At 26.5% G+C, this 24,896-nt stretch overlaps 1 protein-coding gene across 1 annotated transcript in view; it reads left to right on the top strand.

Annotated features, from left to right (window-relative positions):
* Positions 1–432: 432 nt before the first annotated feature.
* LOC108568868 (diuretic hormone class 2) overlaps positions 433–24,896 on the top strand; it is a 61,647-nt gene continuing 37,183 nt past the window's right edge. Inside the window, exon 1 of the mRNA XM_017930214.1 lies at positions 433–543. The gene's annotated coding sequence lies outside the window, so the exon portion shown is untranslated. The remainder of the gene's footprint in view (positions 544–24,896) is intronic.

The following is a 24,896-nucleotide window of genomic DNA, read 5'->3' as shown; positions in this document are numbered from 1 at the left end:
TCGTTTTGTTTTCCGTTTTTGCAAATCGAAAAACTTATGTATCTGTCTAATCCCGGCACGGCCGTTGATCACTGGAGTACACAGAAATGAAACTATAATCCCACTTGTAAATAGTGATTTTTCGGCTTATCAGCCTGTATCCACTCGTGGGTGCAGTTATAAACGATTAGCGTGTAATTAATTAGATAAGCCACTGGGACATCGTGGTTCGAAATAAATTACGAATTTGTTGATATACGGAAATTTTAGTGTTTTTTGTCCCCCACGCGTTTTTTTCCTTTCTCTGTGTGATTGCATGTGCGTATTTCACCCTCTCTGCATCTATCTGTCACCGTCCGTGTGCATATTTGCGTACGTGTGTGTGAGCGAGTGCGTGGCTATTGGTGATGAGGCGGAGTTAGCGTCGCGACGTCGACGCCGTTTCCAGTATATAAAAGATGAACAGGACCTCAGCGTGCTAACTCTGCGTTTCCACTACCGGCTCCGCACCTCCACTGCAAAGACCGAAGGACCTCCGATCCTACAACCTCCAACCACCGAGCAGTAAGTCAAAATCTTTCTTCCATTTATTTTAACCCAACTCTAAATCTTAAATCTAATAGAAATATCCAACATTTTCCACACATTTTATAGTAAAAAAATCTACTTATTTTATAAAATTAATTACAATTATAACAAAGTTTATACTTCAAATCAAGTCAACAATTTTTCAATTCACCAACTCTCTTATTTATTAAATTAATACTAAAATTTTCTTTTTCAATTATTAAAATTCATTTTATTTTTAATATTATTCTCTTTTAAAGTAAATTCGTTTTCGGTGACGGATAAATATTTTTTTCTGTATTTATATTAATAAATTTGACCCAACTACAACTTGAAGAAAATTCTCTTAATTCATTATTAAAATTCTTAAAGAAAAGAAGTTACGTACAAATTTTACATATTTTATTTGTATATGCAAATTTATTTTAAATTATTACATATCTTTATTTATACTTCATTTTTCATAAGTTTTATTATTGAATATTCTTAATCAATTGTTTAATAAATGGAATTTTTTATCATGAAATTTCTCTTGTTGAAATTGATTTCTATTTTTAAAACGTATTAAGAATAAACATAATTATTCAATTATTATTTTATAAATTTGAAACAAAATGCGTTGAATTGATTTTTAATTGTAATTAAGTAAATATTTAATAGTGTCAACTTTTATTATTTCACTAAAATTGAATAAAATTAATCAATGATAATTTATAAGTAAATCAGATAAATTTATTAATTAAAAAATATTTTCCATATGTATTTTCTATGATTCTGGTGGTTTTTGAAGAATTATATTACGTCTTCTATGAAATTAATAAATTATAAGAGAATTTATATAATATAATTATATAAATTCCCTTGTTTTCAAATTAATACATTATATTAAATAAAACAGAATTGCCTATAATAATTATTTAACACAGTAAATATTGTGTTAAAATTATTAATTAATAACTTTTAGAGGTAAATTTGATAAAATTATATGTTAATTAATATTGCTAATTAAAAATAATATTTAATAGATCACATTTCCTTGTTTATTGAATTAAAATTATATAATTCAAAAATCGTTGCATATTTTGCTGCAAATAATGATTTATCTCTATCATTCATGAAAATGTTATTTTATATAAATGGAACAAGAAAATTTTTCATTATATGTTTTATACGATTTATATATATAAATATTATTAAAATTCAATGAAACTCTACACTTGTACATTTATTTGGACAATTCAAAATTATAAAGAGAAAGATTACAAATATGTTTTTTTTTGTCTAAACTTTACATTTTTATTAATTTCTTGAGAAAATTTGCGAATTTCCAGAGAATATAACAAAAAAAATATTATATTTTTAAATTCAGTTATTACTTTGTAAAGAGAACAAAATATGAAAATCCATGATATATAAGTTTAGGTAATATATAATAGTTTTGTTGTGACATTTACGTCATTTTCAACTGAAATTAATTTTGTGCAATTTATTTTTATCTAAGAAGCTACACGGAAGAATATCCAGCAAAGAAATTATTTACAATTTACTTCAAAGAAATGTTACGTGTCTTGAAAAACAGATTGAAAATAATTTGGGAAATATTCGTATTTTCAGTTTATATAAAATGTTAGTTTAACTGTTATGAATTCATGTATTATAGACATAATAACTTATAAAAGTTTAAGAAAAATATAACAAAAAAATATACTGAATTTTATAGTTATATTTTCATAACTAAGTCATCGATAAATATAAAAAATATAAAGATTTTCTTCCAATTAGTTCAAAAATATTTTATTTTTTAAAATTTTAGTAAAATTATTGAGAGAAATTAAAAGAAATATTTTCCCTTTTTCTATTATTAAAACTGTTTTATATACTTTTTAATAATGTTACGTTATTAATTGCTATGTTGGAAATTGATACTGAAGGACCTTGGGTTTAAATAAAAAAAATATTTTCTGTGAATTTATTAAAACAAATAACTGAAATTGATGATGACGACAAACTATATGAAATTTTATAGTTCTCAATTTGGTTATTGGCTATAAACGTTTAATCTAAAATCAAATTATCCCATGTATTCATTGTGAAAACAAACCACGTATAGTACGGTTAATCGATTCCGCACTGTTTAGAACATCACTAACTAACATCGAATACTTTAAAATTGCATAAAAATAAACATCACGAAAAGTAGAGTAAAAAAAGATCATAATTGTGTACTAATTTATTAAAATAACTTTTTATTTTTGTCGAATAAAACTTAGTTTATTTTGAAATTTTTAAAACAAATCCGCCTTAATCTAAACAGCACTATATAAAGTATTGTCGTTGTAAAAATTGCTTAAAATGTATATTGTTTAATGCAAATATTGAATAATGATTATGTGTAAGATAAGCTCAATTATCTGTCACACATTCAATTCAATTTAAATTACTGTATACTGTGGAAACAGGTTGTTAAATCAGAATTGAATGGGGAAAATAATGGAAACATTTTTCTTTGGTATTCAGTAAACAGTGCGGAAATGTACCGATGTTTATTTAGGATGTTTCGGTGTATTCGATTGATATTGGTATCTTCACATCTTCCTGCATATCCATATAAATTTACAATCAAATACTTTCAAACGAAATTGCAAATATTTTAATATTCGATGCGAGTTCCATATAAATCGTAGAATATTTACATCCGCTATTTCGCATCAATATATTTTCAACCTGATTCCTTATTTTGTTATTCAATTGTTACGTAACGCATATATCCAATATTAGCCATTTTTTTACTATAACCACTAGATCTTAGATTTCATACTATTCAATTTCATTCATAAATCAATACAAACTTTAAACAAATCAGAAAAACTTTGATTTATAATTGTCATTAAATGCAACCGTTGCAATAATAATTACTATTATATAATTGTAATAAATATTATAATTAGGTAAAAAAATATTTTTCTTGTGATTCACGTAATTCTTATGTGCAAATGCAACATAACTAGCATAGTCCGTAATCGGTTCCAATATCTCGGACTGTTTGAAACCGAAGATATCGAGATAACCGAGTATAAATAACAATTTTCTTTTATTTAATTTGTTTTGTAATTTCCGGTTTGAAACTTTCTGTAGTTAATCCGGACTAATCGAAATCGCACTATGCGAGATATTGCTATTTTTCATCTAAATTTGTTAAAATACTCCAATATATCGCAATACAAAGAAAACATACAAGAAATAGTATTTTCTTAGTGTTTTATAATTATTAATTTAAACGTAATACTTCTTATTATTCAAGTCTTTAGTTTTAAAGTTTAAATTAAATATTAAATCAAATAAATTTTGATTAAATTCTATAGATTTTTATGAAAAACTATTTTTAACAAAGTTATTTTTTAAAACATTTTATTTTGTAAAACTTTTGTAATTTTTATAAATTTTGTAAGAAATATTATAATTATGTTAACAAATATTTATCTAGTAAATCAAGTAATTCTTATGTGCAAATACAGCCTACCTCGTATAGACCGGGTAATCGGTTTCAATATCCCGGACTGTTTGAAACCGGACTAATCGAAATAAACATCACAAAAAACATGATTTATGTATAAAAAAAACAATTTTCTTTTTCTTTTATCAATTCAAATTTAATTTGTTTTTAATAACCGGTCTGAAACTCTCTTAGAACATTCAGACTATTCGAAACCGTACTATGCGAGATATTGCTATTATTATACATTTATTTTATTGTAAGAACCGAATTAACATTAGTGATTAGTGATTGAAAATGTTCATCTAAAATTGGTAAAATTGTTCAATACATTCGCAATTTTATAAATTAAATATTATAATTATATAAACAAATATTTATATAGTTATTCAAGTAACTCTTATGTGCAAATACAGCCTACCTCGTATAGTCCGGGTAATCGGTTCCAATATCTCGGACTGTTTGAAACCTGACTAATCAAAGACTTAAAATGCTCATAGCAATAAGCATCACAAAAAACATGATTTATCAATAAACGATAATTTTGTGTACTATTTTTTTAAAATTTAATGTTCTTTTATCAATTGAAATTTAATTTGTACGGTAATTTCCTGCCTAAAACTTTCTATAGTAAATCCGGACTAATCGAAACCACACTATACGAGATAATGATATTACAAACATACAAAAAATGGTATTTTCTTAGTTTTATAATTAATCATTGAAACGTGATACTTCTTATCCTTCAAATTTGTTAGTTTTAAAGTTTAAATTTTGATTAAATTCTATAAATCTTTATAAAACAAACTATTTTCAACTCAAGTTATCTTTTAAACATTTTACTGTAACTATGAATAAAATATTACAATATGCAAAACATACAAACATCTGGTATTATTTGTGTTATGTTTAAAAAAAAGTGCGTAATTAAAACGGAATATTTTCAAAGCACAAAATTTTAATTGAAATTTCACACGTTTCCAGACAATACTTCGCATTCGCACAACCAAAATCCGGTATGAACAATAACGTGAAAATTGAAATTCGTACGCATTTTCATATAATTTTTTCAAAATAAATTAAATTAGCACTGCGCGTAATTAATTGTACTGTGTGCGCGCGATTAGGATTTTCCAGTATTAAAAGTAATTAAAATAGGTCACGCAACGGTATAAAAGTTATAATTAAATCGACGAAACTTCCGCAATCATTACCACATTTGTAATTAAAAATTAGCTAATTAGATTTGCAAATTAACAACGGCAGCCGAAAAATAACAACAAGAAAATCAAAGGCAAATAAAAAAAAGGTGAATAAAATATTTTGTGTTTTCGTTTTTTGTGGGCAAGGAACAGCGATAAATCTATATGGAAAGGAATGGAATGGAAAGGACGAGCGCTTCGAACGCTTGAGGCTAGTCTACCTTTCGTTGAGAAATTATTTGTCCGTTCGTTATTGTTTTTATTTAAATTGGAATGAAAATAGGATCAATCCTTTAAAATCGATTTTATTTTTTGAGATAACGTAAATTAAAGTTAATACAAAATAGATACAAATATAAAAATTAAAATTAAATTAAAAATTAAAAAGGAAACTGGTTATTTCCTTTCGAAAACTTATAAAATTTGAAGTATATTTATTTTTATGTGTAAATTTACATAAAACTTTTAACATTGATTATTTCATTAAATTTAAGTTTAATTTATTGGGAGATAACATAAGTTCAAAATTAATACAAAATAAATACAAAAATAATAAATTTAAAGTTATAAACACAAAATTTTAAATAAATTTTGAAGCATTTTTGTGCAAAAAATATAAATTATTTAAAGAATTATACTTTATATTTCATAAAAAATACATGGATTGTTAAAATGTGAAATATTTATAAAGTAAACTTCAATATTTTCTTAAAGCTTTTTATTTCTTCAAATTATGATATTAAAACGTATGTAAACATTATTTGATTAAATTTTATCAACTTGTATTTCAGAAGATGATGAAACTATAAATAATTGTTTAAATTGTTTTAACGTTAATATTAGTAAGATTTCAGTAAAAATACAAGAATTGTTAAAAAAAAGTAGACCTATGTCCTATTAAAATACACTTTATAAAATTATTGATATCAAACTTTTTTGTTTCATTTTTGTTTCTATATGAGAAAAATATGATTTTGTCGTAATTATAACTTTTTAAAATAATATGAATTACAAATACTAATTTAGGGCGACTAATAGCCGAATGGTTAATTCGCCCTACCCATGGTCAAGCCAGGCCCTTTGTGAGCCCTTTTGGTGCGTGCAGCAATAGGGCCATCGTTATCATAGATGGAAATTCAAATGAATGAGGTTCAGCATATGGACCTTCATCCAAGTCGATTGACAATGACAGTGTTTAGGATAGCAGCAGATTCACAGTCAAGGGAAATAGTTGAATCGCAGAGCATCAATATACTACTGAAGTTAACTTACAAGACGACAGCCAACCAACAAATTAAGAAATCAAATCATCATAATGGTAACTATCCATGATTATCCATTTAATGTCAACCGCGATCTTAAATTTACTCAATGTTCACATTGATGAACAAATTGTGAATAAAATTATACAGGTATAAAAAAAATACTAATTTACAAACATTATTTATTAAAATAATTATAGCAAGACCTCGCATAGTGCGGACAATCGATTATCCCAATATCCCGCAATTATTTAAAACCGGAATTTTCAAGAACTTTAAGTCCACATAGAAACAAACAGACTTTGTGTATATTTTTTTCGAATATATTTTGCTTAATAAATATTTACTTTGTTTTGAAATTTTCAAATCGGAATATAATCTGATCGAGACCGCACTGTGCGAGGTATTACTCTATACTTCTTTTTTGAAATAATACATAACTTTATCATATTTTTTCTCTCTGTATAAAAATTACATTATACAATTTACTTCTTTTTTACTAATGGTCTCTCTCTCTCAAAAAGATGTATTATTTAGAAAAATATAGGATAACATATTTTTTGGGGGAAATTTTGAAAAGTATTGTATTAGAGTAGTGCTAAAGCATTAGGAAATAACTAAATAAGGATTGCAAAGTGATGCAGTGATATTCAAAGCAGCACTCAGCGCTCGAACATTGCACCGCTAATATTTACATACAAAACTATTACCATGCTGAAATCGATGAGCCCCAGGGGGTTTAAGATATCTTTATTACGTGATTCCCGTTATTTACTGGATACATAAAGCTAAAAGGTACTTAAGAAGGTTCAACGATACAACAACAATGTTTCATTTCGAAGATTGATAATCAAGAAAAACAACACATAAATCATTATTTAAATACAGTTGAACCTCGCTTAACGAGCACCTCGCAAAACGAGCATTTCGCTTAACGAGCAAAATAAATTGTAAGAAAAATGACTCACAAAATGGAACGCATTATCGTATATTACATTAGTTTATATGGGGAAAATTGTTTCACTATACGAGTAAAAATCCGGAAATTTTGAAACGGTTTATGCTCATTAAGCGAGGTTCCAATAAACAGAATTCAAATAATTTTCAATAATTAATTAAGAAAGTTTTAAAATTGATATTAAATTAAATTAAATTAATTTCGATTTAGTTAATTTTGTTTAATTATAAAAAATATAAGTGTTCAAACTATTTTTTTATTTACTAAATGTGAAATCTCATCTTAACTTTAATTTTAAATACCTTCATCTTGTCGTTTTTATATAAACTCAGGTATATACAATATATTTTTTGTCTTCTAAATTAGATGCTAGCACTTTTGTTCACGTTGATTGCTTTCGTAAGCCTCGTCAGCAAATCTAGAGACAACGATTCGGTCATCGTTAATCTAAACCCTCCCCATAGATTACGAACGCAAAGAAGAACGTCAAAAAAGCACAACTGTTGGACTAAAATAAGCAGAGGTAATTGGTTGAATAAACGCGACAGTTAAACGAAGAGGATAAACTTTAGTTGAATTAATGCATTAACTGCAACGTAATTACATTAGCCGACGAACCGATTATAATACATTAAGTAAATGCAATTAGCAACCGTTTACATTCAAAATAACATGAATTAATTGCATCTTGCATAATTGGCCAAAATGTAAGTTATTTTAAAACGAATATATAATTTAAATATAACAGTATATTAATATTTAAATGTACAGTATTTCTGTGTTAACTGACAATTATTTCAAGTATACATTTTAAATAAATAGATATTTAACAAACTTAAATATTGGTTTCCTAGGAGGAAACAAAACAATTAATGAACATTCTGGAGTTTCTTAATTATAATTTTAGAGTTATAAAATTCAAAGTACTAATATTTATTTACAATAGGTATAAAAAAAATCAATATTTTAGGGAATTTTCTTCGGTTTGTAACTAACAATTTAATTAAATTTTTTAACCTCCATTTATGATCTTTTTTGTCATTGAAAAATAGTCCTTAAATATTATAAAACAGTTATTAAAAAATATATATTTAACTAATTTCCATTGTTTTATTTCGATCAATCAAAAACTAATATTTAATATATAATTATTATTTGAATATGAATAAAGATATTCCAGAATTTTCATCTTCTCCAAAATTAAAATAATTGATTATAAATAAATTTGGCTACATTTTCAGCTAAATTTTTCACTCTAATTTCATATAATCATATAATTATGTAATTTTTTTCAATAAGCTCTAATTCTCACTGAAGATGAAATTAAAAATATTGTAGATTTATCTAATGACCATACTTCAATGATACAATTGAATAGAAGAAAAAATAACTTTTAGTTGTTAGTTTATGGTATTTCTATCTACAAAGTGCTATTTTTTATAAATATAATATTTATTTCTGAAATGGAATCTAACTAAATAATAATAATGAGTTTGTAATTAGATTTTAAAATGTACATAAAAATGTAATTTATCTGGTCTTTGAAGGTAAGAGAATAAACACAAAAGAAAAATGAATAATTTTCAATTCAATTTCCATTTAATCGCTTAGAGGAAAACATAAATTAACTGTAAAAATATGGAATTTCTTTAGAATTTTTTTTATGTACATCAAAAAACGTTGTAAATATTTTAATTATATTAAATATACGTGTTTAATTTCTTAAAGAAAACAAATAATATACAACTATCCCCCGAATTACATGTAAATCAAAATTGTAACTTTTTGAATTACACAATTTTACATAATTTCCTTGTTTTTATCATTTATTTTCAGGTAAAATAAATCAAACAAAAATATTAAATCACAATAAATACTTTTGATCATACACAGATTATTTTAAATCAATTAAAACAATAATAATTAAACCGTGTAAAAGTGAAAACGTTTAAAACGAGTGATAAATGTACTTAAAAAAATAGTTTTGATATATTTTCTGAAATTTATTTATAAAATGCATTTTTTGTATATGAGTTTAATAAAATAAGGAAAAAAATGAATACCTTTCATTTACAATAAACAAAGTCTTTAATTATACTTAAAATCTTTAAAGATAATTAAAAATTAGAAAATGGAAATAAATGAATAAAAAAATTGTTACATATGTTTGCTAATAAATATATGAACTTCAAAATTTATGATTCTGGCATTAAAGATGAAAAAGTTAAGTCATAAATAATAATACTTTTGGTTAAATTAAAATTTTACTGAATAAAATAACAAAAAAAAAATAGAATTGACTTCCGAAAAATAAAAAGATTATTTATTGTCATGTACAAAGCTTTAAACATTTAAATATTATTAAATAAATACGTATTAAATAAATGGAATTGAACAAAATAATATAAAGAAAATATGAGTTTTTAATTAGTTTTCTTTACTAAAAACAAATGTGATGCAATTTATTATTCAGCCTGTGAAGATAGAAGACTAAAGATATCAACATCAAAAATATGAACGATGAATAATTTTCAATTGTATTGGATAAAAGCATTTAATCGCTGGGAGGAACGCAACAAGTTCCACAATGGGCTCCACACTTCGACCCAGTTTTCCCTATTGAAATGGTTCGCAGATAAAGCTCTGGCCATGGAACAATGCATGCATAGACGTATGTATGTATAAATATGAATTTATGTGTGCGCAGGATTTCAAGAAATTTTTTTTTCATCTTCCTGTGAAACTTGTATACGCTTTCCCTTTCACCATTTTATTGCGATTTTTATTGCGAGACGCAGCCAGGGATTAATGATAATTGATTAGAAACACGGTTATGGAATCTGTGGAAAACAAGTGCCCCCGCGGCGTTTAAAAGGGCGCCCCGTCGAGTGGGCGTTCTTGACCCGCTTTGATCTATCGCAAGGAATGCCGACAAAACGGAACGAAAACGAAAAATAAATACATGAAGCAGAACAACAACAAGGAAAAAATCGAAAGCAAATGTTTTCCAGGTTTCATAGCAATTTTCAAAAAACGAATGTTGTTTCGAAAGGATGAAAAGTATTAGAAAATTTGCATCTATCTCTGTAATTCTGACAAAAAAACGGAACGGAAATGAAAAATAAATACATGAAGCAGAACAACAAGGAAAAATCGAAAAAAAAAATGTTTTCCAGGTTTACTACACCAATTTCCTAAAATGTTAAACGTTCTATAAAATTTAGATTTATTGCAGTAAATCCAATAAACTGGAAGAAGAATTATAAATCAATACATGAAACAGAATAACAATAAAGAAAAATGAAATACAAAAATCAATATTATCATTATTTTTACATTTATTATATTAATTTATTAAATAAATATGCGTAACTAATGAATAAGCAACAAAATTAGTATTAAGTTTTATCATAATGTTAACGTTTATAAATCTGAAAGTTGCAAATATTTTGTAACAATTTAGAAATTAATTGAAAGTAAGTTGAAATAATGTTGTGTCAACTATCTTTTTTTCTTGAAATACAGTAATAATATTTAATAGTTCGAGGATAATAGAGAGGATTACTAAAATATTTGATTTTCATGGGAATGCTGAAAGCTGAACATTCCCTGTCCGAACGTTCAGGAAACGATTCCGACATTTACGAAGAGATTTTAAAGGATAGGAACTTTAGAAATTTAATTAATAGTAGTTTTTCCTTGCAAATTATAAAAATAATATAATATTTGAATATTATACAAATATTTTTCTTTTCGAGCAGATCACATTCTATTCAATAGCAAGTTTAGTTTATATTTTAATTGAAATGTTACTTAATTTAACTGTTTAAAATTTTTCGAGATATCCCGGGAAATAAATTTTATATTTCTCGTTCTCCGGAAACAAAAATAAATCGGAAAATTGATCGCATAGTGAGTGCTATTCCCGAAAGTTTTTAAATATTTCCCGGGAATTTTATTTTAATATTAAATCTTTAACCTTTAATATATAGATAATATTTAAAAAAAATATTTGTCGAATTTTATTACTGCTTATATCTTTTTATAATGTGTTGCAATAAACATAGTTATTATGGTGTTATAGTTATTATAACGTAGAAATACATTTTTATTTTTTATTTTATCGAAATAAAATCAATAAATTGTTTGTTCGTTCTTTAATTGACAGAATCAGTATTTATTTAATACCTACAATAGTATAAACACGTACCACATACATTTTTTTTTTATATCGTTTTAACAATTTGATTAAAGTCATAAACACTCGTTTACAGGCTAATTCAATTTCCAACTATTGGGATTTCATTCAGTATTTCATTTTTGCATCGAGCTAACCGGATTTGTTGTGCTCTACATTCACGATTTTTTTTTATTTGTCATCGAACTGCGAATTTCGATTTGCAATTGACAAATTGTATTGTCCCATTTTGGACAATGCGAGGCACGAAATCGCAAATGTAATTGGCGCGTTTGCAGCCGTCCGATAATTATGTTGAAAGTACATTTTCAACCTTTGACCACATACAAAATTGTCACTGACATCCGTTACATTTTTTTTGTGCGATTAGTTAATTGGACGACGTGCGCAAAAGAAAACATTTTGCTAGACTAAATTCATCTGCAAAGTTGTTTGCTATACGCTTCGAAAAGTAAGTGTAATATATTTAGTTTATGATAAAATAAAAACGCCAACAACGGTGTTATTAAAGGATAACCAAGGATAAAGATAGAGTAGAAAGGAGATTATTATCTGAAGTAACAAGCCTTAATACTATATATATATTTAAACAAAAAATATCCAAAGAATAACAGATATTAATGCTACTATGAAATTTGTTATGTAAACTAATGAACACGTTAATTAACAAATTAATTTTATGTAATTAAAAAAACTCAGGAGTTTCTGTATAGAAAATCAATTCGTCAATAAAAAATATATTATATTGGTTTTGGTTATCGAACAAAATCGTTTTTCGAACAACCTTTGAGATCGACAATGAAAGTTTCACTACAATGAAATACAGCAATACCTCACATTGTTCCGGATTATTTGAAACCGGACTAATCCAGAACTTTAAAACGTGACTGTATAATGGAAAAAAGTTTATTGATTTAATATTTAATCGGACTATAGTGAATACAAACTTATCGAAACCGCACTATGAGAGGAATTTCTGTATAAAATTGAATAATCTTTAGATTTTGCTGAAAATTGTATTATTTTGCCCGGCGCAACCACTTACTTTCAAAATTAATTATAAATTTTACCAAATCTAACTTTTATTACACAAAATAATCCAATATTGTATAATTATATAATAAATTGAAGCATTACATGAAAATTGAATGAGAGCAAAATTCTAAAATTTTATTACATGAATCAGAATTATTATTATATAATGCGAAAATTGAAAAGGGAGATTTTCCAAAATCCGTAAAACTTTTCCAGTATCCCTGAAAACAATTTCAATAAGGACCTTTTGTTGCGGCTTCGTAATTAGAGCTGTTACGCGGTTCGTCCTCACTTTATGATTGTTATTACACGGTCGGAGTTTTCCAAAGTTTTCCTCGTTCGTCCGCACATTAATCTTTGCATTGTGCGATGAAAACAGAAAAGATAGACAAAAAAAGTATTAAATTGCATCATGCATTGAGGGAAAATGCAGGTCTTTTCGCGACTCGGAAATAAAAGCTAATGCAAACTAATTAAACGTGACCGTATTTTTTTCTCCCGTTTTATTAGTGCAGTTATGTTAAATTATATAAATTTTCATTCAATTTGTTTGCCATTTGAACGTGTTTTTTTTATAATGGACATAAATCTGTAAATGGATAACATTAATTTTAATTACTTTTACTCGCTGTAAATTTTCATCAAATTCAGCGATATTCTATTAATTTATCAATTTACATATAGTACAGTAATTAAACTAATTATAATGGTGTTTCATTAATAATTGGATAAAGTATAGATTTTATCTCTTCGAAAATATAATCATTTATTATAATATATGGGCAAAAATAGGAGAAGAAAACTTCAAACATCAGAAATAATTTATAAAGTTATTCAAAAATTAATTAAATTTAAACCAAACTATAAATTTAACTATGAGAACTTAGATATTAGACTTTTCAATCATATTTTATATTTTCATTACAAAATAAGATTTATAAATAAAGAAATCACTACTAAATATTTTAGTATAAACTTTCCTTTTTTATGAATCTATATACAAAAAAAATAGAATCATGAATGCAAATACAAACATTGTGTATTTTTTGTGTCGCAGTTATATTTGTTTTTGGTAGCATGCATCATGTAATCTGCATTTGCTACACGGAAAGCGAAGTCGGATTATTGCGGGTTTACATGAGAAATTGATTTTTTTTTGGGGCGGCGATTAGTAAGTGTCGAGCGGACGTAACACCAAATCGGAATAGTAAATAAAATGCGCTTACTGGGAGGATTACATCCAGAAACAAATACGAACAGGTTCATGGTCCAACGATCATGCAATTTAATTGAAAAATAGAAGCTATACAAACAATAAACAAACATAAATGTTTATGCTTGAACAAATCTAAAGATAATATTTTTTTCATATTAGAAATTTATAACTGCATATTTTTGATAGATCAATTACTTATTTATATAAAAAATACATTGAACAATGCTTTTATGAATAGATTTTATATGATATGACCTTATATACACTGGGGTTTATACAAAAACCAATCGGTTTTCAAATTTTGGCAAAAAAAAATATAAAGAGAAATGATTTCTAAAAGATATTTTCTTTATCTCACAAAATAAAAATTAAAGGATCGATAATATTACATAAAATAATTTATCCTTCTTTTTCTCATAAAATGATGTCTAAAAGGAAAGAATATCTACAAATCTTGTCTTGCTTATAATTTTTTTTTTAAATTTTTTCACCTAATGTCAATTCTTTAGAATATTGAAGATATTTATGAATAGATTATTTCATAGCATTTTTGAAAGATATTGTTCTTTCCCGATTTTCCGTTTATTTCATGAAACTTAGTAATTCACAATAAATATTGTCTGAGAAGTATTGTGTTGAATTGTTTATGTTTTTAATCAAATAAATAGATTCAAAAACCGTTTTTTAGTTGAAAATAACGGTTTTCAAATTATATAAATTTCTTAAAAAAAAACCGGTTTCCATAAACCGGGTTTTAAAAACTGATAAACCCTAATGGGCACGCATGAAGGTCAATGAGAGCCGCATTCCGGTTTTTCATAGATTAAAGAGCCACAACATGGCACATAGTATTAAAAACACGGATTTAAATTTTCAATGGGAGCCGCACTTAGCTCAATGAAGAGCCGCATTTACCTACTCCTGTTATATACTGATGGATATTGTTAGGCGGTTTTTCTCATAATTAATTAATTATTTAATACTTTAGCCAATTTCTTCTCTGTTTTCTGTACAATTTATTAAATTTTACTTATCCTTGCAATCATTTTCATTAAAATCAAGCCACCATACAGTTTTATACATTACATTTCTTGTCTAACTTAATAATTAATTTTTGTATATAAAATATCTACCTTTTATATAAAAATGTCAATAAAATAGGTTTCTACAAAATATATTTCCAACATACAAGAAAACCTCATTATGTCACGGAGAAAGTGTGCGCACCATTATGTGAAATTTTGGAGTACAAGATTTTCAGGGTAGGATAATCCGGATAATGCAAAATCCTCCACACGAGATTTGTTTACTTTAACAAGAAACAACAAAGTATATTTCGTTGTATATGTGAAAGGTTTCCTATTAAGTAATTTTAGCAAACATTGTTTTCGAAAATCATACAAACTGTTTAATTTGAAAATATAAATCAAATTCAGCAAACCTTTGTATTCATTTATTATATAGAATATATTTTTTATTTCATGTATAAAGAATTTTTTTAAATTGAATTGAATATATTAATTGGATTAATTAACAAAATTGGATTAAATTTTAGTAATCAATTAATATAATAAATTACATCATTGCATATTATATACATTGTATGAATATGTTACTAATCTATTATTAATCCGATTTAATATATATACATTATATAATCTCGGTGATAATACAACGTATATTACTATAACTTTATACTTAAGACTTCTTCGCAGTTGTATTATACCATTCTATTTATTCCGAGTTGATAAAGGATTCTGGTGACCCAAGGAAACCCTAACCATAACTTCCACAAGCTTTGAAACAACTACTCAACGTTCCAACAAAATATAGTAATAGCTAATATTAATTTAGTTATGTTTCATATAGTTTTGTTCTCTAATATTTTACATATTTTTTTATATATTTTATAAATTTATAGATATCCCAAAATTTAATATAAACTGGATACATCTTATACAGTTGTAGATTTTTATACTTGAATTGTGCCACAAAATGAATGTGAATTTTAAAAACATGAGAGCGTTTTATACGGGTTCCGTTGAATATTATACTGTTTGAAACCGGACTAATCGAAGAACTAAATAGACTTCACTGTATAAAGGGAAACATAATTGTGTGTACTAATTCTTAAAAACATATGTTTATTTTGCTAAATAGGTAAATTTAATGTTTTTTATAGGCTTCAAGTAGTCCGCGTTATATCAAATCAGCGTTAAGCAAGACGAGATTTTACTACTTTTTTTAATTAAATTAAATGTAATGAATCGTTTGATTTGTATTTACTTGATTCAACTGATAATTAAAGTAACAATTTTCATCAATTGAAACGAAATATTTCAGCTAATTCCATGAATATTTTAGTGCTAATTTTTTATTTAAAAATATATATCTTTAAGTATACCTATCCCTCGTTATACACGGTACTTTCTTTACACGTTTTCGCTTTTACACGGTTTAAAAATTTTAAATTAATAAATGTTGAAAATAACATATCCCTCATTTTACACGGTTCTTTATTTTACACGTTTTCGCTTTTGCACGATACTTTTTATTTACACGTTTTCGCTTTTACACAGTTTAAAAAAATTATAAATAAATGTTGAAAATAAACTCCCCCTTGTTTTACACGGTACTCTTTTTTACACGATTTCTCATTCATTGATTGGAGAAATTTTTGACAATTTTACTAAAGATGTTGCTTAGAACTAGTTGCTGATAAAAAATTAAGTCATGGTTGATAAAACTAGTGATTATGACAATGATCCTGTTGAAGAAGAATTTGAATCAGCAAAAATCATCCACGAAGGGCTCGAATTTGGAAGAAAATTTGGTAACCAATTTTGTACAAAATGATTCAAATGTTAAAGTTACAATTTCAATTTACACGTTTTTCTCAGGAATCTATCTATCGCGTAAATCGGGTGATAGGTGTATTTCTAAAACATAAAAACTACATTAAAGAAACAGAGATTTCAGTACAGTGGAACCTCGCTTAACGAGCATAATCTCTTCCAAAATATCCGGGTTTTTACTTGTATAGTGAAATAATTTTCCCCATATAAACTAATGTAATATACGTTCCATTTGCGAACCATTTTTGGTACAAGTTATTTTGCTCGTTATGCGAGGTACTCGTTAAGGGAAGTTCCACTGTAAATATTTTTTTAGATTGTCCTGTTAATTAGATAACAAAAAATAATCTTCTCTGCATCACGTAAACATTGACTAAGAGTATTAATTAAAATAGCCAGAAAAAAAAACTGTGTACAGAACATCATCTCTTTAAACAGGGAGAATGTGAGAGATGGAGTTTAGCTAATTAACTCGACTGCAAACACGTTTTACAGCTCGGAAAACTTAATATAAAATCCCATTAGATTAATTTCGTGGACGTGGCGCATCTACGGGCGTGCTTAAATTACTTTATAGACGCACAAGTGGATGAAATAAAACAATTATAATAATACAAAAAAACAATATGGATTCGTAAATAGGTACAGTAAAACCTGTTTTTGTGCGGTAGATATTCGAAATTTTCATAAATTCTTACATATAACTTATACAATAACTTTGTATAATACGTTACAGAAACTTTTTTATGCGGTGGATTATGCGGTCCCTGGATAAAAAATCGCACTTAGAAAATACGTCAAAGATTCACGAAATACATGAGAAAGTGCAACCAAATAAAATAAATAATTAAATTACTATTAATAATTAAACATGGAATTGGTTGGATTTCATATACCGCATAAAAAAAATCACACAACAATAAAATCTCATAAAAAAAAGGACCGCAAAAAAACAGATTCTACTGTATACTGTTCTGCTATTTGTTCGTGACGATAAATCCCGACATATAGGATATTCGTATTCTGTTGACACTGTTATTCAAAAGGGAAATTAATCCATGGAATAAATACGCACACCGTGAAACGTTTGCCTGCATTGTATATTAATATTTATATATATATATTGATTGCCTGAGGTTACACATTTAATTAATCGCTTAATTTTGCTGTTCGAGCCACTTTTGAACGCAAACGCGGTTATATAATATTTGCGATTAATATTTATTACAATTACGTAAAGTTCAATAAAACACTTTTTTTTAAATAAATTTGTATATTGTAACATTATTCTCTTAAGTAAATAGAAGTACGCGTTAATTCACAAGAGTAAATCTTCTAAATTAAATAATTTTAGAGGCCAGAAAAAGCGATATCAAGATAACATCCATAACACACACAAAAATAATCAAATAGAACAATAAAATGTTAATATAAACCCTGAAAAAATGAAACAAACAAATCAAAATATGAATAACAATAAAATTTTAAAAATATATTATAATACAAAAAATAAAAAGATTCAAAAAATGAAAATAACATAAATATTCTTTATAATCTTGGTGTTTCTGCCCGAGATTTTTTTCTAATTTTATAAAACACATAATTTGTTAAGAATGGTGATGTTGGACTGTTTGGATTTAAATTTAAAGGAAAGAAATTTGTCAAGTAGAGGAACTATTTTATATATATTTTCAAAAAATGAAGCAAAAATGAAAATTGTTACATTAAATACTTTAAGATGGACAAAAATATATTATCAATAGAAGAATTTTTGCATATTTGCTATTTTCTGAAAATTTGATGAATTTTATTTCAGTTACATACATACATTTGTGCCAATTTTATTATGCGTCTTAGATTATGTAATAAATATACAGTAAATTTACTAAGAAGTTTTATTTAAGTGTTAATTAAAAATATATATGAAATTTCAAACTATAAAAAAAAATTCAGAAACATTTAAATTATTATCAAACTTTTGATATAAAACGCGCTTCAATCATTGCCAGAGCTAAACTGAGCGAGATAATTAAAGTAATCGGATAATTGACGATTTCGCAGCAGTTTAATTTCGCGAAAGTTTAATCTGTTTTTCCTCGAGTCCTTTGTGATGTCCACGATATACACCCGTTTTATATCATCCTACGGTCTCTCCTTTCCTTTCACGACTCACGCTTTCTATATAAACAGACTTAACACTTCATTTGGCTGGATGAGGCGAATAGATTTATTAAATTCTGAAGTGACTAGGTGGCCACCAGTAACGAGAGAAAGAAAGAGAGAAAAACGCATTTCGAGCATTTGACTCCGATGACCTGGAAAACGCGTTTGTGGATTCGAAAAAAAACTTGTGAACTGGACTGAAAAATTCTATTTCATTCTTCTTTTCCCTATCTATTCTCTAATGGTTGTGAATCTTTGAAAACTAATGGTATCATCACAACCTATATATTTTATTGTATCTTATCAATACTACCAATATCTTTCAACTTAGAGCATTACTACGGACTTTTTTTATAAACTAACTTCGATTAGTCCTCTTTCTAACAGTCCGGGATATTATTGAAACCACACAATACGTGGAATTATTTTTAAATTGTTTTTATATACAATAGATAATATAATGGTACCATAACAACCTAACATATATATTTTATTGTATCTCATCAATACCAACAACCACCACATTTATAATACAATATAAAACAGATACATTTTTTCAACTTAGAGCATTACTATAGCAGTAAAATGGACCTTTTTTAATAAATTAACTTCCTATATTCCTGTTTCAATCGGAACCGCACTATGCGAGGAAATGTTTTTTTTTTTATAAATAATAGACAAATCTCTCAAGAAATAGCATTGAAAATATTAAACTACTTAAACTAACCTAATAAAAAACAATTTTCTTTTGAAAATAATGAATAAATATATCAACTTATTAAAAAAAAGTAATTATAAATTTGATTTTTACTTTTAATCGATGAATATTATGGATAATAGTCACCTACACTTGGTATAAATATAACTTAACTAGTTTTCATCATAAAATGACAATATTTTTAAAATTGAAATATTCTTTATGAAATAATAAACAAATTTTTGTCAACTAATTAAACAAAAGAATAACTTTTTGTACTTTAATTTACATAGAATACAAATGGCTAAAAGAGCTGATGGAGAAACGAGAGAAAAGTTTCTTAACAAACATATCTATTAGTACAGCATCCCTAATGAGACTTCTATCAGTGCGAATTTAATTTAGTGAATTCGCACTGATAGAAAAATAAATATGATTGGGTTTGTGATGTATCTTATGTGCAGTTTATTTTTATGCGGTTTTAAAGTTCTTGATTAATGCGGCTTCAAACAGTGCACGATATTGAATCCGTCCCATGCGAGGTATTGTGTTATTTTCTTTCCTAACCATTGTCTTTCATGTTATATAATACATACATCGATATTAAAGCATTGTTAGTTAGTATGTAATAAATATACCATTAACATATAATTGTTATACACATGTTGTTTCAATAAATACTCAAATTACAAATGTAATGTTTTTGTTCATAAAAAAATGCTGTTTTGTTTACTTTTTTTAATAAAAGTATTATTTGCAAATGGGAATCAGTTATTGAAGCAGTTACGCTCCATAATAATCATTTCAAATTGTTTATGTTTCTTTTTTCATAATAAATATTGTTTAAAAACACGCTTGATAATTGTGCACAAACCTAATATGAGTGTAATATCAACGTTTTCCTACGGTTCAGGTAAGAAACGTAATGGGAATTTACATTGGAAACAGCAATTTCAAAACTTTCATTTGGTGCGAAACGGATTTCAATAATCCGGATCACGTGAAACAAGCAATAAATGGAAGGGAGATTTCATAGGCGAACGAAATTCCAATTTTTCCTTCTTCCTATTTAAACCTAATAGCTGCGCGTGCAATATAAATGCTGCAAGAAAACTCATTTATTTACACGCAGTTTATTTTCAATATTGTTATTACAGTTTCACGTAAACACAAATAGTTTTTGTTATTGCATTTATCGTGGCTACCATTATTTTTTTAATGGATACGAATCGTAAAAAACATCAAGTTATCATATTTCATACACAAATGAAATATTATAAAAAAATATTAGTTTTTTTTTTACATTTGTTGGATATTTTCTACTTCATCAATTTGATACAACTAGTATAAAATTCAAGTGGAATGAACACAATTTATTATAGTTACAAGTCTTAACAGCACATATTTCGGACTATAAGACGCACCAAATATGTGGGACGATTTTTATAAAAAAGAAAAACATTCTGACCTAAGACAAAAACTAATTTCAAGTCAATTTTTTATGTAAAAAATGCGTCTTGTGGAAAAATAAGGTACTTATAATTAACATTAGAATGTTACAACAACTAATGTATTCTTATGTAATTGTTTTTTTTTTTAATATATACTTTATGCTTGTTGAAATTAAATATCAATTAGGAGGAAAAGTTAACACTTTTCATTTTTTTTTATTTCAACTTCATAGAAAAAAACATTGTATTTATATTATAAAATAACATTAAAATCAATACCAACATTATATGAAATTGCTATATATTATTATAATGATTTACTACTATAAAAATATTGGGCAAAGTAATTTGAAGAGTAATAATATGTAATTATTCATAAATATAGTAAACAATGGTGTAATAACATTTTCCTCATCGCTGAAACAATGAGATCTTTGATGTCATTTGCGAAAAGTTTACTTTCGGTTAGGAGTGATTAAAATACATGAATTACAATAAATTAAGCTCGATTTCGTGCGCCATGCGGTTGGAATTCGTGTACCATTTATATAATCACACCGAGTTTGAAAACTTTTACCTGGAATTACAGGAATTACAATTCACTTTGTCAGACAGAAAAGAAAAAAATATTAATACATTTGATAAATCAACTCAACTAAATTAATGTAGTAGTTCAATAAACTAATATTAAAAGTCTACTTAAAACGTAATTTATTACATAACATTTAAGAAAATTCATTTATATATTTACATATTTATTGCTAATTTTAGACTTTAAATAATATTCAAATTATTATTTACAATTACAAATTTGAATTAAATAACAAAAATGAACCTAAGCAGTATATTTTTAGTACTATACTTGTTTTAGAAGGGTCGGTAACCTGCGGCTCTTTTCATGGGAAATTGCGGCTCTCAGTTTCCACTCCGCCTAAGCTAGCGGGTGGCTATTTCCCTAACACAAATAACAATTTTAGCGCTACGTGCGGCTCCCTAGACTTGTTTCAACAGGCATTATTTTAAAAAGGACTATATACTCAAAAAAGGTTGCCGACCCCCTGTGTTGGAGTATTTACTAGAGTGTCACTTAGAAAAACTTTTCTTTGCAATCTAACCTGACAATAAATCTAGTAAAATAATTAACCTTTCTTTTTTTTTAAAAGATTCAATATTTTATTAATAAGGGCTTCAAGTAAAAACTACCATTAAACATGCTATGTATAAATTTAGTTACTAAGTCGAATGTTTTACAGAAACAAAAATCACATGTAAAATGAATTGCAGAAACTGGAATATGTAATTAAACCAAATCGTTATGAGTTTCAGAGCATCGAATAGTCTTACTATGAAATTTCAAGCTTAAATACATCGCACGGAATTTATATTAGAGCGTTCCACCCATTTTTTTTTACCCTTCCGCTTCTTCTTTTTTATTATACCCGTTATGTTGCAAATAACTACAAGCGTTTTAATTAAAAGCGCACTGCAAAGCGCGTTCCACGTTTACCAACGTGTGTGCATCTTCCAGTCAATAAAACGACGTCTCTATTTTTAAAACCACCCTCACTCCAGCTGAAGGGCTAAGAGCAAATACGGAGTTTTCATTTGTCCTGGAAAACACACCTAACGATTAACGAACAAAAATATATGAAACGTATGCATTCTCGACAAAAACATTTCGAGTTCTCGGCGGATTCCTCATCACGTTTCATATTAAACTACTCCCCAAAGGATTTATACTTCGACGAAACAATAATCGCGAAACGATGAACGAAATTACTTCTTTCATCGAACGTGTGCAGCATTTGCTTATATCTGATGGATTTTCAAAAGGAATTATTTGAGATAATAACAATTAGCTTAAAAAAATAATTAACAATCCACCCTTTATTATTGGATTAAGTTTATAAAATATTATCGAAATTAAATTGTTTTTGATATATATGTTAGTATAATACATAAATATCTAAAAAAAAATATTTCAAATTTAGTAATTAGCCGTGATGTAGCGAGCTATGAATGTAATACACATTTTTTTATTTTTTCCCGGGAAATTTAAATCTAAAATAAAACAAATATCATTTAATGTTTTTTAGTTATTATTTATTTAAACATAAAATAATAAATTTGTAATTTTTTCCCGGGAAATATAAATCTAAAATATTGATAATATCCTTTAATATATAATAAGTAATAGGCTGAATGACGTGAGTCCAAATTGGAGCCAATATAAGTCTTTAAATAAATATTAAATGAAAAACAATAAAAAAATATCTATCTATCATATACAACCTGTTAATTCCAATTTTTTATCCTAGCTCTAACTTGAAGATTTTTTTTTGTAAATCAATAGAAAGGCTATATTCTTGTTAATATTGTTTACTAATGTTTATTCATTTTTTTACTTCCATCCTTGATTTACCAAAATCCAGATGTTCATAAAATTATATATTATATGTAAATATCTTTTTCTAAAATCTTGACAAAAATATGGATTATCCCAGATATACTTCAAATGTTCTTCAAAATTTTTGGTGACTTTCAAGCATCTCCTTTAGTTAATCCTGAGGGTTAAAGTAAAACAAATTTACTCAATAATGTTTCAATTAGTTCAAATATTCATATCATTTCTCATTGTGTCATAAAAAAAATAACTATTATAATTAACAAAACAGTTAAATACACATAATTATACAAAATTCAACTATTTTTACAATATTAAATTATTTTATAAATTTTAAACATAGTATTATGAACTGAATGAATGAACTCTATTAAAGAAATGAAAACTTAAAGAGGATTATCCAAGGAATAAGATTAAATCTGCTGATGTATACCATTGTCAAAAACAACCTGTTAGTTCCAATCTTTTATCAAGCACTAACCTCTCTATTACTGTTATCTTGTATTTTATGATTGAAGATTTATTTTCTAAGTCAACCTTTCTATATTCTTGTAGAGATTATTTACTTTCATTTTTTTAGTTCCTTCCTTGATTTACCAAAATCCAGATGCCCATAATTCATTTTCTAAAATCTTCATATAATATGGATTATCCCAGATATTCTTCAAATGGTATTCAAAATCTTAGGTGACTTTCAAATGCATCTTCCTCTTTTCATCTTCTACAATACTTTTTTCTGTTGTTATGAGAATTATGCTAATTCTTCATTTCTCCATTTAAATTTATATTCATATTACGTAAGTTAATCAGTCAATACTTGTTCTGTCTATTCTAAAACCTACAGATTCCACCAATTCCTGTATTCCTGCCCAATTTTATTAACAATGTAATTTCCATAATGCAGTTCTGAATTAAAACGCCCAACACATTAGCAGTTTCACAGTAATTGGAACGCAAAAATGATTACAAATGAAATGAGCGACCTTTCCTAATTGCATCCAATAAATACTCACAATATATGATGCAATTGTTATAAACAATGATCAGAGCATCCGGATATTGACCATTACAGTTTTAATAAATTTGTTGTAATGGTAATGGACGCTGCACATGGAACAGTTTCCGGTAACGATCCTGAAGGAAAATACCCGCAAGGGTTTTCTCCATGCACAACGATAAGACCATCAAACCATATCGTCGTACGATACTGCATGATTTATATCTCATCCTTTTGTGGAAAACTTACACTTTTCAGAGCAACGACAGAGAAAGGGAGAGTAAAAAATGTATACGTCTAAGTCCATTTAACTTCGGTAGGCATTCAACAATGGGTTGAAAGGAGAGAAAAATGCGCAGTATCTCGCAGACAGAAACGAGATAAGTTTGAAAATGAGCGACGGAATTTTATCAGACCTT

This window comes from Nicrophorus vespilloides, unplaced genomic scaffold (genome assembly GCF_001412225.1).
Source record: "Nicrophorus vespilloides isolate i.1.1-1 unplaced genomic scaffold, Nicve_v1.0, whole genome shotgun sequence".
Taxonomy (NCBI): domain Eukaryota; kingdom Metazoa; phylum Arthropoda; class Insecta; order Coleoptera; family Silphidae; genus Nicrophorus; species Nicrophorus vespilloides.
Note: the sequence above shows the minus strand (reverse complement) of the source record. Positions and strands in the feature narration are given on the sequence as shown.